Raw genomic sequence first — 17,531 nt, 5'->3', positions numbered from 1 at the left:
CTAGTCTCACAGAAATGAAAAGAATTGTGTTAATTTGATCATCTCCACTCCATCATCTCTGCTTTGTAAGTTCAGCAAAGCTACTGGACTTTTTATCCTCATTTTTTAACTGATGCCACTTGCCAGCACCTGTTTATTTCTTTAATCCACTATTACCTGCAAAGCTTACTTTAACATCCAAATAATTTTTCATTCCCAAAGCTCTGGGCCTTCATGAAATGGCATTCAAATTCTTCTTAAAGACTTATTTCTGTGTAAGACTACAAACCTTTATCTTCATCAGTGTACAGCATGTACATAATTCGATGTGACACAGAGATAGATAGATAGCATCCCAAGTTAACACTTCCCTGGGGACCTCCCCAGACAGTTTTCCTGTTTGTATGTACCAATTTTAAACTCCTCTGTGCAGTCTCTCATTATTTAGTCCTTGCAGGGAGCACAGTTTTTGCTTACTAGACAATTAATAACAACAACATTAATGAACTGACAATAAGGACAAAAGAATGCAGTCACTTCTTATGCCTGTAACAAGTATTTGTCATGGATCTCATGTCCATCTCATTTCTTATTTCATACAAATATGGGTAAAAGCCATGAGCGATGTCAAAACGAAACATTTTGGTTGTTTCTGTCACTAGAGTCTTTGCATTTCATGATGTGTACCTCTCTTCCTTTTACATTATTAAGAATATAGAAGGTAGCATGCAGCTCGTCAGGAAATACTGAACTAGTGTCACTCAAAAGTATCTAGTCTTATCTGTGTGCAATTACACTTCATCTTACTGTGCCTTGTCTCTTTGCACCCAAGGAATGTGCTTTGTTACTTCAGTCAAGTGAAACCCCAAAAATCAGCTAAAGGTAGGACAGGAAAGACACTGACATCTACTCAGAAAGGCATATCTGAACTTTCATTTTCATTTAAACTTTGTCAACAAACTTAAAAGATTCTCCATCTTTTAGTCCTCTGCAGTCAGTTCTGACAAAAAAAAAAAAAAAAAAAAAAAAAAAAAAAAGCTGTTTAAAACACCAGTATTAAAAAAGAAAAAAAAGAAAAAAGAAACAAAAAAATCCTATAATCTGATTCTAAAATATCTCATTATCTTAGTCTTGCAAGAAAACATCATCACTAGAGAAAAAAAACCCAACCTATTATCTAACAAAAGAAGCGTTTATATTTGCACTATATATACTCTGGTCTTTCCTCCTGTATACCCAGGCTCATCTCCACCGTGTTATTCTGAAGTGACTTCCTCTCATCCTTATTTCTAGTTAAAAATATCATTTCAGATTCATACATTACAAATTTAATTGAATCAGATAACTTCAGATGATAATTTTTATCTGAAAGAATAAGCATTTTCTGATCAACAGAAGTTGTACTGGATCAATTGTGTATCACTGTCATAACTTCTCAACCCTAGACTGCATTGAGACGATGTTGTGGTTTAACACAACAGAGGGCTTAGCAGCACACAACTGCTCACTCACTCTCACCAGGTGGGATGGCAAACAGAATTGTAAAGGTGCAAGGACTCACGGAATAAGATAAACAGTGTTTACTTGGTGAAGTGAAAGCTGTGCACACAGGCAAGGCAAAACAAGGAATCAATTTGCTACTTTTTTGCAGTCACTTTCATTAAAGCAGGGTTTATCCCTGTAATGGTTTCTTGGGAGGATAAACTCTATCAATCTCAGCCTTGCCCTCCCTCCTCCTTTATTACACCAGCCTTCACTGTTCCACATGATGTCTCATGGTATGGAATAGCCCTTTGACAAGTTTGGGCCAGATATACTGATTCCATCCCCTCCCAGCTCTGTGTACATCTGTCACAGAGTTAACTAGATCAATCTATGCCTGTGAGAGGGGGGCAGTAGGCGCCTGGGCCCCCCCAGCCCCAGAAAATGGGAAGAAAAAGGGAAAGAGAATAGGGAAATGGGAGCTGGGCTTAAGGAAGAAAAAGAAAAAAAAAAAGTCACAATGATCTATGGAAGAAAACTTATTTTACTAACTATTATATTGGAATGCAAGATAACACAATATAATACAATCTAATTGAAATTGAGAGTAATAAGTCAAATAAAATAGGAGAGGGAGAGAGTTCCTGAGACCGAGTCAAACCTGAAAAGCTTGGTATGGCTAGGAAAGCACCCTCAACACCCACTGCAAGGCAGTAAGAGTCCGCCCACCAGGAAGGGCCAGATCCCATTACTTCTGTGACTTACAGGGATAGGTACCTGGAATTGGAGCATTAACACTTTAACTCCCAGTGCACTACATGATGTTATGATGCGGAATACTGAAAACCAAAAATCACAAAACCGTAACAACATCTCCAGCCTGATTGCTGGCAGGGCAACACTAGAAACTGAAATATTATTGACTACGTACACACAGTGCTTTGCAATAACTCAAATATCAGCGTGTTTTCCCCACTATTTTCATCAAAAATCTAAAGCACAGCTACATATGAGCTTCTATGAAGAACAAAAAGGAGCTCTATCCCAGCCAAAATCAGGACAGGTAACATACAAAATCTTACACTGTGGAAAAATATAAGGCTGCTGAACCTAACAATTGCACTAAGAAAGCAAGCCCCAAAACTAGCAGCCTGGGAATAGCTGTCATTCTGTCTGTTACGCGACCAGAAGGTGTATGAAATGTCATACCATATAGAATTTTTCCTTTTATCTCTGGAGTGACCTAAAAGAACGTAGCCCCTATGCATAACTCAATTTTATTATTATTGCTTTGATTTCCACAAACTATTTTGCAGATGATATTTAATCACACAGCTACCCAGCTTTTTCTCCACTTTCACTCTGTCTGCTTCTAATCTGCACTTCGATTAGTAAGAAATACAACTAATTGCAGCAGAGAAAAATAATATATGAGGTTCTTAGAGGTCATTTTCCTTGAACTTTATCAGCAGGGATGCAGAGAAGCAAAAACAAAGCAACAAACAACCTCAAAGTTCTATGGGAAAATGCATGAATAGGTAACCTCCAGGCAACTAACGACTTCCAGCTGCACATCACCAACTAGCTCATCCTTAATTAATTAGCCAGCTGGCCTAGTTTGTTAGCAGTAGCAGTAGAGCAGTACAGGTATGACTTCAAGGTAGATAGGTAGGTAGTTGAATTTGATTTCCAGCTCTATTTTAGACAAGAGAAAACAGTCTGCTATGGAAAGAGACTACAATATAGTCGTGTTAAAATCTAGTTACATAACAAATCTACTGTTATCTTTAAAAAGTACAGCAGTATTATTTTTTAATGATAAATGCACCACTGTCATCTTTTTTATCTCAGTGATAAGAACAAGGAATGTAGAAATTGCAATAAGAATAGCTGACTGTCTTTCAGCAGAAATACAAATTTCCCTGAAGAGAAATATCTTTTGTTTAGAATGTGACTAATGAGAACCTTTGTTCAGTAGCTTTCTTATTTAGTTTTTTTTGAATCTAGAAGGAAGTGACTCTCACTTGTGCTAATGGTAGAGATAAACCACTAAGAACAGTAAAGTCTTACAGATCTTGCAAGTAAGTGTTTTATAGGGTCCCCTACAATACAAACATCTGAAATCAGAATAGAGGAAAAAAGGGAATGGCAATGAAAGTTTTTGGAGCAATCGGATTTATGGATTATGGAAAGAGAGCATGTTGTTTAGATTTATCAGTCACTGGATACTGGTGACACAACCCAACTAAAAATCTGGAACAACGCTGGCCTAGTCAGTTAGTAAAATGAGTTTGCTTAGGTACAAGAGGATGCAGCTTCACAGCATTAGAAATAATCAAAACAGTCATATTGTATCTCATTTGATACAACTAGAACACCTTAAATATAGTATTTGGAAACATCTTTCAATTATTTAAACCTTTGTGGTTTTGCTCTTAATAGTTAAGAGAAAAAAGTAAACTGTGAGCTAACAGTATGTGACAACTGTTTTGTGCTTCTACTGACAGCTCCCATTAGAACGTGGAGCTGGTCATTCTCTCAGAGTGTTTAGTTTCTGGTAAAGCAAATATTCTTTATTACTTATGTTTTTATTTTGGTCTGGATTGAAATGGATTCTAACAGCTTCTCTTAACTAAAGTATATTATTGCTAAAGGCTAATTCCAGAAAGGAATAAAATCTTGCTTTTGAGAGATAAACAACGAAAAACTCATCACAGTCTTTGGTTAATTTTCAAGGATTTTTTTTTTCTTCAGTTCATATTTTCTGACTCTCATTGTGCTTTTTTCCCCCACTAGATTAAAACACTTTTACCACTATGCATTTTCTTCTTAGGGAGGTACTTGTATGCCACAATCAAGCCATTCCTTTAGGAAAAACTAATGAGATTGAGCTTTTAAGTCTCTTAGTATAAGATTTTTCTTTAGCATTTCAATTATTGTTCAGCGTTCTCTTCAAAATGTAGACACTCTGGCTAGACTCTTTTCTGATATTGGCTCTCACAATACTTGGTACCCTTTCTTACATTTCCAGAGATGTATTATTATTATTATTATTATTTTTTTTTTTTTTCCCACAGAAGTGTTCTGGGTTTCTCATGTCACAGTGCTTTCCAAATCTTAAGCCCTATATCTTTTCCCATGTCACTATTTTCCTGGGAACAGGCATCATTTCTGTAACTCTTGTATGTATTCAGTTTCCTACAGACACATTACTGTATTAGCATATTTGAACATTTTTCTCTCTATGGTACTGAGCAGGTAATTTAGACTACTTCTCCTTACTGTCCTCTTCTCATTGGTATTTGCATTAGTCAATATTTGTGATATCCTTAAATTTGAAATCAATAAGGATTTAATATTTATATTAAATATAAATAAATAATATAATAAATAAAATATATAATAAATATATTTATTATATATATTATATTTATTGCAAAAAATGCAAGTTGTACTGGTCATCACACAGCTTTGCCAGAGAGCATCTAAATACAGACCTAAGCTGTAAGTGGGATAGTGACAAGATAGTGTCTATCTGTTCTTTTGAGTGTGGAATGGAGGCAAGGCTGAAGAAGGATTTTATTTCAGTCTATAGTGATAGTGTCCTAAATGCGTTTTGATTTCACAGTCTAATCAAGCCAAAAGAAAGAATTTAGGAAAATAAGCATGTTTTTTCATGTTTTTATCTTATTATTTTGAAGCAATTTTCTCATGGAGACTCTGCTATCATAGAATCATTAAGGTTAGGAAAGACCTCTAAAATCATCTAGTCCAACCATTAGCCTATCCCCACCATGCCCATAAACCATGTCCTAAGGTACTGTATAACAAAGGATCATATATATTAGATATATATGATATATAGGTCTTTAAAATGAGAAACTGTCATCCATCAATGAGAAACTGTCACCCATCAATTTTGTAAATCTTGAACACAGCATGGTGATCACCTCTCTCAAGATTTTCCTTGTCCTCAAAATCATTTTGAAAGCTGCCTTCATCCAGTGGTCTTAAAAAGACTGCAGATAGCTTAGGAAGACAATGGGATTTCTCCCTTCCAGTCTTCCAGGCTGACTTGTACGACATTACAGGCAAAATCTACAGAGTAAGGTGGCTATTTGCCCACCTAACCATCATGTTTAGTTTACAGTGTTGGAGTTGGTGCATGTTTCTGTTTCTAATCCATGTCAGCTCCACCTAACCCAAACCGGGCCTTCTGCCTCTTCAGCAAGTGCTCTGTGCAATCCTTTGACTTTAAATCCAAGGCTCCTGATTTAATCTTGCAAATCATACACATAAATAAACTAACTGAAGTATATATCTGCCTATTTCCCTCTTCCTCATCATCCAACTGAACTTCTCTGATTGTTTTCAAATCCTGCAGTGAAATTTTTAGCTATCGGGTTTGGGACTCAGCCTTCAGTGAATCACGAAGTGCTTTTCATGTCTTTTTGCAACATGCTTTTTTGTCATTGCAGCCTATCACGTCCTGAGGCGCCAGTAGAAGAAATCTCCTTCATAGTATCCTCATGGTATAATACTATGACACTTCATGAAGCTGGAGATTTGGATGAAACTATTTTCAATCCTGCCAGCAAAGGACCCTGAAAAAGTTTTAAAGACAAAAAACTTCCTGGGGGCTACACGTCCAAATGCCTGTTTGTGAAGATTTCTCTGTCCTGGGGAGCAGAGGGGAAGTCAAACTGGAACTGCACACTGGTATCAGAAAGATACATAATGGTCAGATTTCAGGCAGATTGCATTTTCCTATCTTGTTTAATCTCTGTTGAAGGAGAGAAGGGAGATTTGTGCCTGAATTGTTTGTTTTTCTCTTTGTCATTATCTATACAACACCTTAAATTCTCCCCTTCCTAATCTGAGGTGACTTACAGAGGTTCCCTGTCAAACACAGACACTACATAACACTGTATTAGATTACACACTTTGAAAGAAAATTGGCATTTTAGATACTAAATGATAGCCTGTGCTCTGCAGCCATGCTATCATTCTTGCTCTAAGATCTTGTCACAGTCTATAAATTGAGCAGGATTTGGGCCTGAAGTTACATGAAAAGGAGGGCTGTATGAAATGGAATTGCTACTTCAACTCTCAGGACTTACATTTAAGGGAAAATTCTCTCCCACGTGACAGAGGATTTGAATATTATCCCAGCACAGTCTATTTTAACTTATGTATTCCTGAATAAGCAGCATTTTCTCAGACAATGGAGTGACAAGATGCCAACTAAATGACCACTTCTACAACCAGAAGTCTCTATATAATGGCTGTTTCCATCCATACGAGCTGGATCTTAGTGTGGTGCTACTGCACCCAAGCTATAAGAGATGCTAAGTGTGTATCGACTGAAACAATAGCTTTAACAGCTCAACTCCACTGTGCAAAAGATTATTTCTTTGAAAATATGCACCAGTACTGCTTAGACACAGCACTTGAACTACTACAGAAAGAAGAAGGATATAGTGAGCCAGCTCATGCCTCTGCTTTCACATGTACATTTTAAATCTGAAGATGTGAACTGAGGAATCCTTATAATCTAGTCCCTAGTTACTGAGGAGATGACATTGCTTGTGACTATGACAGAAACTCATCCAGAAAATAACATAAAGAACAATATTTTGTTGCAATGTTCTTGGGATCTCCTACTACTTTCATGTAGTGGTGAATATCCCACAGCAATTACACACAAAACCAAGGATGAATATCTTTGGCAGGCTTTACAGAAGGAAATATCTACATGTTGCCTCCACATCTGTAGAGAAGTTTACTCCTGGGCTAGGTAGTATAACATACACAAAATTCTTTGCTATCCCTAAAAACGGAGATATCCACTTTCAAGGTAATTAGTAGGCCTGCATGGTGCAGCAGCTTCAGTCAGACAAGATGTATGCAAATGAATGACTGTAGAAGGCCAGAAGTGCTGTGCTCCTAGGATATAACGGGACTCAAAGAACAGGCAGCTTTGTTGCAGCCATGCTGCTTCAAGGACATAAGTGAGGCTATGTTTGTGTGTGAATAAAAACAGAAAAAACACTCAAGTCCTTCTTCAGTTCTGAAACAGAAGTAATAAGATTTCAAGTAAATAACAAATATAGAACATCTGCTTCAAGTTTAAACAAAATTGTTTTGAGTAACAAACAGACTCTTGTAGAATAGAGTGAAAAAGATGACAAAACTCCCCAAACTGGGCCAGCTGCTACAATGTCCTTCTTGTATCTGAGCAACAGCAAGGAATAGCAAGGGATAGCAGATGACAGAACAGCAGCAATATCATTCTCAGCCTTCAGCCAGATGCGCTTAGGATGTACACTCTGGTTTTAAGCTTAACGCAAGGGGCTGTGCAAGTGTTCGGTTGCCCTTTGACAAGGTGGAGTTCCTTCTCACATAACACCTGGGCACGTGGAAAAAAAAGAGAGTGGAAGTAAAGCAGCATGAAAAGGCACAGGGCTGTTCTGCACTTTCCTTTAACCTTTTTGCTGCTGCCAGTTCTAAGAGAAAGCTGATGAAAGAAACAGGCAGCATCAGGTAGCACCTGCCCTGGTAATCAGCCTGCCTGGCTGGAGCATATAGTTACAGTGCTCTCTCGTGGCTGATGAAATCCTCACCGATCTTCCCAGCTATGATAATCCTGAAAAGAAAGGGATGTGCTGAGTTTTGAGCCTCTTTTCCTAAAACCAATGTGAGTGCTAATACTAGATGATGAGGTCCAGGAGCATAAGCACCCAGAAGAGTATAGACAGGCATTTTAAAATCTGTGGAAGAACTGTGCAGATCCAACTCCAACTAAAATTCTCAGCACAGCAACCGCATTTCTTTTTAATAGCTTCATGAAAAGCAAAGGCTTTTATGCTCTGCCACATGGATGCAATTTTAATACGGAAATGGTTGCCACAAGCAAAAAATAAATACTTTGATGTCTCTAAGTGAATGCCCACACACCAGTTACACCAGTATGAAAACCTTGTGGCACAATGTAACGCAGACCAATCACTCCTGTAGTGACCATCACTTCACACAGATCTCTGATAAAGTTTAGAGCATCATAATACTCCTACTCCTGGGGTGCAGTTGTAAAGAGGCAGACACTTGCAAATTGAAATATAGCTGCAAACACTGGGGTTTGGCCCCTGCCTTCTATCAGTGATGCCAGACTTACAAACATAAGAATCAAAATGCCAGACTCGTAGATTTCTTCTTATCAAGTCACCAGTTAAGAGACATGAGCGGTTTATCAGAAGAAAATCAAAGAAGAGCTGAATTCGGCAGGGACCTCTGCAGATGCCCAGTCCAACCCTTCTGCTCAAGCAGGCCTACCCAGAGCAGGTTGCCTGGGACCATGTTGAAATATTTTCTTTAGATTGCCAAGGATAGAGACTCTACAAGCTCTCTAGATACTCTTTCCCAGCGCTCAGTCACTCTCAAAATAGAGAAGTGCTTCCTGGTGTTCAGACAGAACATCTTGTTTTTCAGCTTGTGCCCATTACTTCTTGACCTGTCAATCATGTCCTTCCACCTTGCAAATACAAAGCAGTATTTCATACTTCATAGCACTCAAGTCTTTCCCACATCTGTACTGGTTATTGGGATGCTTTAAAGAACTTTCTACTCCTAGTTACAGAACCAGTTGACCAGCAGACCATGAGAGTGAGTACATATCCATCATTCTATGATCAGGGCTGCAACATACTTTGCCTTCTTTTACACAATACAGGCAAAAAAGACTTTTCAGCAACTGAATGCAAACTGTCTTTGCTATACAAAGGGAACATTTCTAGTATATTAGTAACCATTAGTAAGTATTCCATTTCACAGTGTTCACTCCAGCACCTCTACCTGCACCTCTACCTCTTTGCTAGCAGACCTGAGGTTACACTGATGATGCACTGAACAAGCAGGTACATGGGGCCACAAGCAGAGTATGCAAATACATGCTCAGAAGAACACCAAACTTCAGCAAGGAGGATCTTGTCTCAGGAATGCATTTGTGGGTGGTTTTTCCAGTTTGGAGGTTAAACTGGTAATACCTGCCTCGAGACTTTCAGCATGTACAGAGTACAGAATCACACATTTTAAAATGAAGAAATTTCTATTAGGACACAACCAACTAATCAACTTCTGAATTCAGTTATGTAAATTTCACACCAGATGAACTCTGTTTAGCTGTAAGGCTAGCAATAGGCATAATCTGGATTCACAAACATGTAACAATGCCAAACTTGTTCTCTACCTTCAACTGTGAAGGTGAGACTGAAACAGATTTGCTGAGGAGAGAAAACAACAATAATAAAAAAAGCCTTAAGTGCTTTCTCTTTTCTCTCCTCTCTCTTTTCTCTCCTATCTCCTCTCCCTCTAGTATCTAGTCCAATTCCTACTTTAAAAGCCTTGAGATTAGAATCTAAAGACTTAGGAACAGAGTCCGTTCATACTTAAGGTGCCATACAGCAATTGAGTGCTGGTGGCTGTTTAGATTCAGTCTCTCATCTCAAGGCAAATGCTTCAAATCTCAGCTTACCTCACAGACAAGAAGATTTCAGTTACTCTGAAACATTTTGTGCTTGCTGTAGGCTAAAAAAATATCTAGTCCAGCTGACCTTTGGAAACCTCAGCACATAGGTGTTTTTTTTCTCTCAGCAGGTCAATCTCCTACCCACTGAATCCCCTAAAGGCGATCTAATTAAGCCAGACAAATCATTCCGTATGAGCTGTATGTTTCATTTTGCTTCCCACAAAACATACACACTTCTTCAAGTATTTTTGTAGTTTTTCTGAATACTCAATATTAAATATTGAACATTTCATGCTGATTTCTTTTAAATAAGTCAGAGAAATAAGAAAAAAAAGAAAAAGAAAAAACAAGAAAAAAAAAGTGACAACCAACGCAGAGCAATCTGAGAAAGAGAAAACAGAAGAAAATTGCAGTGTAAGCTATGGTCAGAAACTGTTCACTTGTTTTTACATTCAACTCTCTAGTATTAACCTGGGAGTGATGGGGCAGGGGGGAAAAACAACACAGAAGTGATACTTTTCACTAACTCCTTGATCCCCAGAGGTAGTATCTGCAACACTTCATGCTGTATGTTTCACAGCAGGTTTTACTGTTGCTATGGTTATTCAAAATCTTCTGTTCAGTAGGAGAGGAAAAAATTCTCCAGGTCTCTGCAATACGTAGCAACATAGCCATCTTAGCGCCAAGCTCTCCACATGGGGTTAGGTTTCAGCAGCATCACCCTAAATCTAAACATACAACATCTAATAAAGGGCACTTAAACATTTAAAAGGAATTTAAAGTGACTCCTCTTTAATTAAGAAAATGAAGTTAGTATGAGAAAAAAACAGAGGAAGGAAGGGAGGAAGGGAGGAAGGAAGGAAAGAAGGAAGAAAAGAAGGAAGGGAAGAAAGAAGGAAAGGAACACCATCCCCCATCTTTAGAAAGTGTTCTTTTATCAGTTTTGCAAATATACTGAATGGGGTACACATTTCAGGATGTACAGAAACACATTTGAATTTTGTCACTAACTTTGTAGTGTTTTTCCAAGATCTTATTTGTTAGCTCAATAAAAGTGCATTGATCAGATTGATAGTTGGTACTGAGCAGATCATGGTTCTCAATATATTTGCTACCACTCAGGCAACTGATTAGCAATGTAATACAATGAATTGTTTAGCTGACACATAGTTTTATTTTCCTCCACCTGTTTTTTGATGTTTTTCCCTACTCCTTGAAATAGACCATGGGCTGCTTTCATTGTTCAGCAACATTTTTGCAGTACCGGACAGTTCTGTTCATTCTTCTCCAGATGGGACTGATATTTAAGAGCAAAAATAGAAGCAACTTGCATACTACCACGTAAGCAGATTGAAACATGGTAAGAAAGGCTCCAACTCAAACAGATCTCCAGGTGAGAACAGAGAACTTCCTCTGGTGTCTTCAATTCAGGAGGTTGTGCAGTGCAGCTTTCTCACCTCTCATAGTATAGGCTCTGCTCCTAACTCAGGGATGCAGAGCGGTCTTGGTCAAGAATCTGTAAGAGTCATAGTCTTTGCATTCCTGCTCCTATTCAATAATTTCCTGCTTATTCATCCGAGAATCACATTAGTTTTCAGTCACTGCATCACACTGAGAGCTCTCGTTCAGCCAATTAACCACCCTGACTTCGAGTTCTTTTCAAGGTCACTGTTTCCCTGGAAGCAAGCACCCTGCTTTGTGTGTGTATGCAATCATCTTTGCTCCCCTACAGATGACCTTGCATTTGGCTACATTAACATTTGTGCTGGTTAAACAAGACCCACTTCCCAAATGAACTAGATTGCTCTGTCAAATTGATCCAACTTTATCACTATTTACTCTTACTAATATTGTATCCTCTGCAAATTTTACAGGTACTGATTTTCTCACTTCTGAGCCATTAATAAAACCACTGAATTGTACTAGGCTAGAAAAGATCCCTGTGGAATCCTGCTGGAAGTACCCTCTGTGGATGATGATTCCTCATTTACAACTCCTTTTTTAAAATCCATCAGCCAATTTTAATCTATTTATTATGTGCTACATTAATTTTGCATAGTTCTAATTTTTTAATTGGAATGTCATGTGGTACTAAGTCAAATGTAAGTCTAAGTGCAGGTAGATGTCAGCACAGCTCCTTTTATTATCCAGCCTTGTAAAAAAACAAGTTCTGTTTGCTCCAATAGATCTGTTCTCCATAAAGTGAGATGTGCAAAAATTACTGCACAAGATTGTGCTTTGAAATAAAATGCTGCATCCAGGCAATTAATGAGTAATGAGGAACTGTAAAGACAGATTTTAAATAGGGAGCAGAGCAGCTGCATTTTCTTACTGATGAGTCTAAATGCTGAGGGAAGCTCGACTACCATTTTGAACACCAGAAGGTAGTTGTGATGATTCAGTGTGTTCCTCACAGTACAAATGCAGACTTGGAGCAGCATTTAAGGATCTTAAGGCCAGTAGAGCTACTATGTTCAAATAGTCCTGCACAGTCAAGGCAAAACCTAAAATTGATTTGCAGTGCCTTTTTATGTTAAGAGAATTAAGACTATGAGATACAATATTCTATCACCACCTTAGGCTAGATAATTGCATCTGTATCTCTGAATCTGCCTTACAATTGGATAATAATTTTCTCTTGCATTTTCAGTATCAGTAAATAATAAGATGGGTACAGTTTATCAGAGTATATACTCCTGAGTATATACTTTCTTATCAAGAGGCATCTTTTCAATAATAAATTAATCTCCATGAGCATGCATGTACTTCCTTATATCAGTCAGACCCTCTTTCACTTCTGAGATGCTAAGTTACAGATTGCAACATAATTTGAAATCCTTCCTCTGAAATTGCTAGCCATTCTATAAAGTAGAAACAGGAAATAATAGTAATAAAACAGCACATACAAATTTACATAAAATTAATGTTTCAGTGTTAATTAAAAGGTACTAGTTTTAAATATCAAATTTCTTTCAGCTATTTACAATTACAAAATCCTTTTCTCTGGAAAAATGCATGTTTCCTAATCTTAAAGTCAACATATAGCAAACTAACCAAAGGCACTGTAAAGTATCTAGATGTAGAAACGAATTTGTTGCTAAGTCCAATTTAACACCCTACTCATCATACAGGACACCTCACATTCACTATTACATGCTTTTCATGCTATCAGTAAATAAAAGATTCTCATGAAAAGTATAGGACTTTCCTTGATTAATAAAGTTGTAACAGCCTGAATCATTCTGTCTGATTTACTGTACATAATTACATTCATATCTATGCAATCTCATTGAAATCGATAATAGTCACCATATAAATGATATCACCCATGGGCACTGTGTATAAACTGAATATAGATAATCAGGACACAGAATAGATTGATACAGCACAGCAAGACGTTCCCTTTAAATTTAATGCCAGACCTAACTTAGATTTGCTTTAGTTCTGTTGGATATAATAGCAGCCTTGTGATCTCAAGCTCATGATGCTATTAACTCACTTAATACAGATTTACTCACTTTCAAGAATTTGTAATAGCTCCCTGTGGTCATTTTGGCCACTTCTTAAAATTAAGGTCTCTCTGGACATTTCTTCAAGTAATTTATGAATGGGTCAATGAAACTGTTAATAATACCAGCTGTTTTCTCTCACTCCAGCCATGTTTTAAAGAAGTAAGTTTTACTCCCTTCTTATGATAGCAACATTTCTTGCTTGGCTTGGATGAGCAACTGCTATTGTTTCTGCACAGATAAAATATGGATCTGAAACAGACTTTTCTAACACATCCTACAACATGCTACTTAAGAGAAGTAGAGGATACACTTAATGAAGCATAATTCACCAAGATTCAATCCTGTACCCCTGCATATGCCTGAATTAGCTGTGAGCTTTAGAAGAGTTTTAACTCTCTGCAAATGCAGCGTTAATATAACTGCTATTATGACTATGTGTCAAATGCTGCTTCTGTAGTTTAAGCTATCTTTTTAGGTTATAGACTTATATAATATTGTGTTTGCTAATCAACAAAATACCAGCTATGTATCGCTATGAAGAAACCAGAGTTTGTGATACTCGATCTCTGATTAACTGCTGTATCAGCTCAGCTCAGAAAGTGACTGTGCAGTCAGTAATGCTGCACATCATTTCTGTGATAGTGAACTGTGAGGTTAGCTAAGCTATCAAAGAAACATATCCTTATTGCTTGGTTCACCATTTAAGAATGTGTGAAAGTGATGAGCACCTATGATGATGCAATCTGTTCATTGTTTGGAGAATATAATCACAGCAGGAAAATAGCAGAAGAACTTTAACAACCTGAGAACAAAGGTACTCGTCCAAGCTAGTTCACAGTAACTGACTTCCTAACCTAAGACAAGTATCTTGCTGATACTCTGTTGACCTTGTAAGAACAACAGTTTTGAAATCAGCTTCATGGTTCAGAGTTGGAACATAAAAAGTGTTTCAAGCTGATTTTGGACTAAAACCTTTCGTTCTCACTTAGATAATGAGCAGGCATGGACGCTTAGGGCCATTTTACCTAGTATTCTGTCCAAGTTCACTTACTCTGACTCTAAGCCGCTCTGATGTATGTATAGAGAGTATAATAGAAATATATACATTTTTAACTGAAATATTTGTACAAATTAGAAATGAATGTAAATTCATTGCTGCTAGCAACAGCAGAAATAGTAAAACAAGTGGTAAAAGAATAGTCTACATTAACAACAAAGGACACTGTTCCCAGTGATATAAATGAGAAATATGCTGTTCATGTCAAGACCACAAAGTCTGCACTCTGGTAAGACCATAGCAGAAATGATTCATCAGGGGAGATCCTATACTGACAGCAGGAGAATGGCATCAAGGTCATATTCCATCACAAATGCCATTCTTTTTCTTGTTAGCCCATAAAGAAAATGAGATATAGCAACACAGATATATATAGGTATTCCAGACATATATTACAGACAAGAAAGACAAAGAAAATGAGCACTAACCTTGTTTAAGATTTAAGGACACTAAAGCAAAATTCTGAATCAAAGGACAATCCCATAATAACTGTTCACTCCTAATTGTATAAAATATCAGCTCCCACATTACCTCAGTATCATCAAATAAGAACTCTGGAATGTGATTAGTACTCAATATCTGGGATGTTTCACATCCCCATGCGGTAAAAGTTATCCTAGCAGAACACTTGGGCACATTCATCCTAGAATTTCTGAAAATGTGGATATGCCAGTGCCATTGGGTAAAATCAATTTATTTAGAGCTTCTGAAAATAAATATCAACTTACTCTTCCAGAAAGTCTTGCACTGAGTTTTGTACAGTACTTTTCTTCAAGGTCAGGTACACTGCTTCTACTACCAGCTACATGATTTTCAGGTAGGTTATGACATGATACTCTCCTTTGTGCTAGTGCTGTGCTCAGTTTTGGATGTAACAATAAAAGAAGGACATCAAACTATTAGTGTCCAAAGGAGGGCAACAAAGGTAGCAAAGGGTCTAGCAGGCAAGAAATATGAGTAGCAGCTGAAATAACTTTGTTCAGCCTAGAGTAGAGTGAGGGGAGGTCTCATGGCAGCCTACAGCTCCTCACTGGGAATGGGAAGGCAGCACTGAGCTCTGCTCTCTGGTGACAGCAACAGGACCCAAAGGAACAGCATGGAGCTGCATCAAAGAAGGGTCAGAATGGATGTTAGGAAAAGGTTCTTCACCAGAAGGTGGTTGTAATGGAACAGGCTCCACAGTGGTCATTGCCCCAAGGAGTTTGAACACTCTCAGACATGGAGTTTCACTTTTGCTTGGTCATTTGTGGAGCCTAAGGTTGGATTTGTGGGTTGATTCTTGTGGGTCACTTCTAACTGAAGACATTCTATGACTTTACAACACTGAACCATACCACACAGACATGTCCTCTAGATCATATGGTCCTGATTACTTAAATAGGAAATAAAGAAAAACCTGCTGTCTTCTTACAAAGACAGGGAGAACAAAGCTGAGTGCATACAGGGAAAAACAGATGTACAAGCAGGTCTGAATCTGTCCTCCAGCTAATCTTTCAGTACCTGATTATGGTTTCAAATATTCCCATGCCCTTTAGATAACCACTGTATACATGTTTGGCAATTATCACGGTAGCTGCTTGTTAAAAAAAAAAAAAAAAAAAAAAAAAGTGAAGTAGATAGATAAGGCCTAGGATAACAAAATACATCATCCACCCATTATCTCTTCAGTATATGTAGCCTGCTGGCATAGTTCAAAGTTAATTTACATGATAGATGCTTCTACTTGAGCCTAAAATAAGGCTGGTCTGCATGTCATTTCCTGTCAGGAGATGCTGAACCTCGATTACTTATTTGAGATAGATAATGAAATAAAAACACACTTTACAATTCAAAAACCACCTCTATCTATTGTTTAATGTCTTTTTTTTTTCTTTCATTTTTTCCCCCTAAGACACTAGCTAAAGTATATATACATATATACATATATATATATTCTGGTACTAAGCAACACAACAACATCTTTGCTCCTTGTAAATGACCTAGCTGCCTCAGCCATGAAGACATGAATTCTATTGAGTCCCAAATCCCCAACAAAATTTCATGCAGAGAAGAGGAGGATAAGCTGTAAAGTCTATGTCCAATGCACTAGCTGGAAAACAATACTAAAAATAGAGTGTTAAGGGACTAGGAAGAGATGTATTTCATGACAATACCAACTTAGTCATTACCTTTCTTACATTATCCAACCTGTCTATGAAATAATTGAGAGCTTCCAGAACTGGTTGATCTCAGTGAGGAATTAAAAACACCAGAAAGCCTTTTATACCTTTCATAGAACAGTGCTCAGTGAGATCAAAGGCTGTCATAACAACATATTGAATTAGAGTCTGTCTCCTCTGTGTGCTATTTCTCAGTTCACATATGTAAGAAATGCAAATACCCCCGTGGGGTGTGGCAAAGATCAATCCATTAATGTGATGTATTTGAGAATGTAAAGTGCTATTAAGTGCTAGACTGATTATTCTAATCAGCACCATTTTTACACCATCTGCAATTCTACGGCTACAAATGTGGCTGTGGAATTATATCCCAGGTATACAGAATCTCCATCTCACTATTTATAATTTGTCATTCAAATGCTTCAGGTGAGAACACATTCAGCTGTAGAATAAAACATGAAAGAAAAAGCAGTGTTATCCCAATTCCTCTGAAAAGCCCAGACTGGCATTGTCACAAAGTCACTTGAACATACGAGACATTTTTTATTGACTTAGGCTTGATATTCTTGTGTAAGAATCAGATCAGGATGAGGAAGGAAGAGATGAATGCAGGCTTTTTAATTTTCATTTTTTCTCAGATAGATGTGGTAACATATATAGAAAGCGATAAAGAAGACTTAGATGCCAGACTCTCAGTTCTGAAACAACAGAAAATCACAACTTCCTCTTCTTTTTACTTACATGACAATGTTTTAAATATAAAGAAGACTAAATGTTTTATTAACCACACTAAGTACCTGTTGTAACTTCAAAAAGAT

The sequence above is a fragment of the Tympanuchus pallidicinctus genome, unplaced genomic scaffold (assembly GCF_026119805.1).
Source record: "Tympanuchus pallidicinctus isolate F22 unplaced genomic scaffold, pur_lepc_1.0 scaffold3, whole genome shotgun sequence".
Lineage (NCBI taxonomy): Eukaryota > Metazoa > Chordata > Aves > Galliformes > Phasianidae > Tympanuchus > Tympanuchus pallidicinctus.
Note: the sequence above shows the minus strand (reverse complement) of the source record.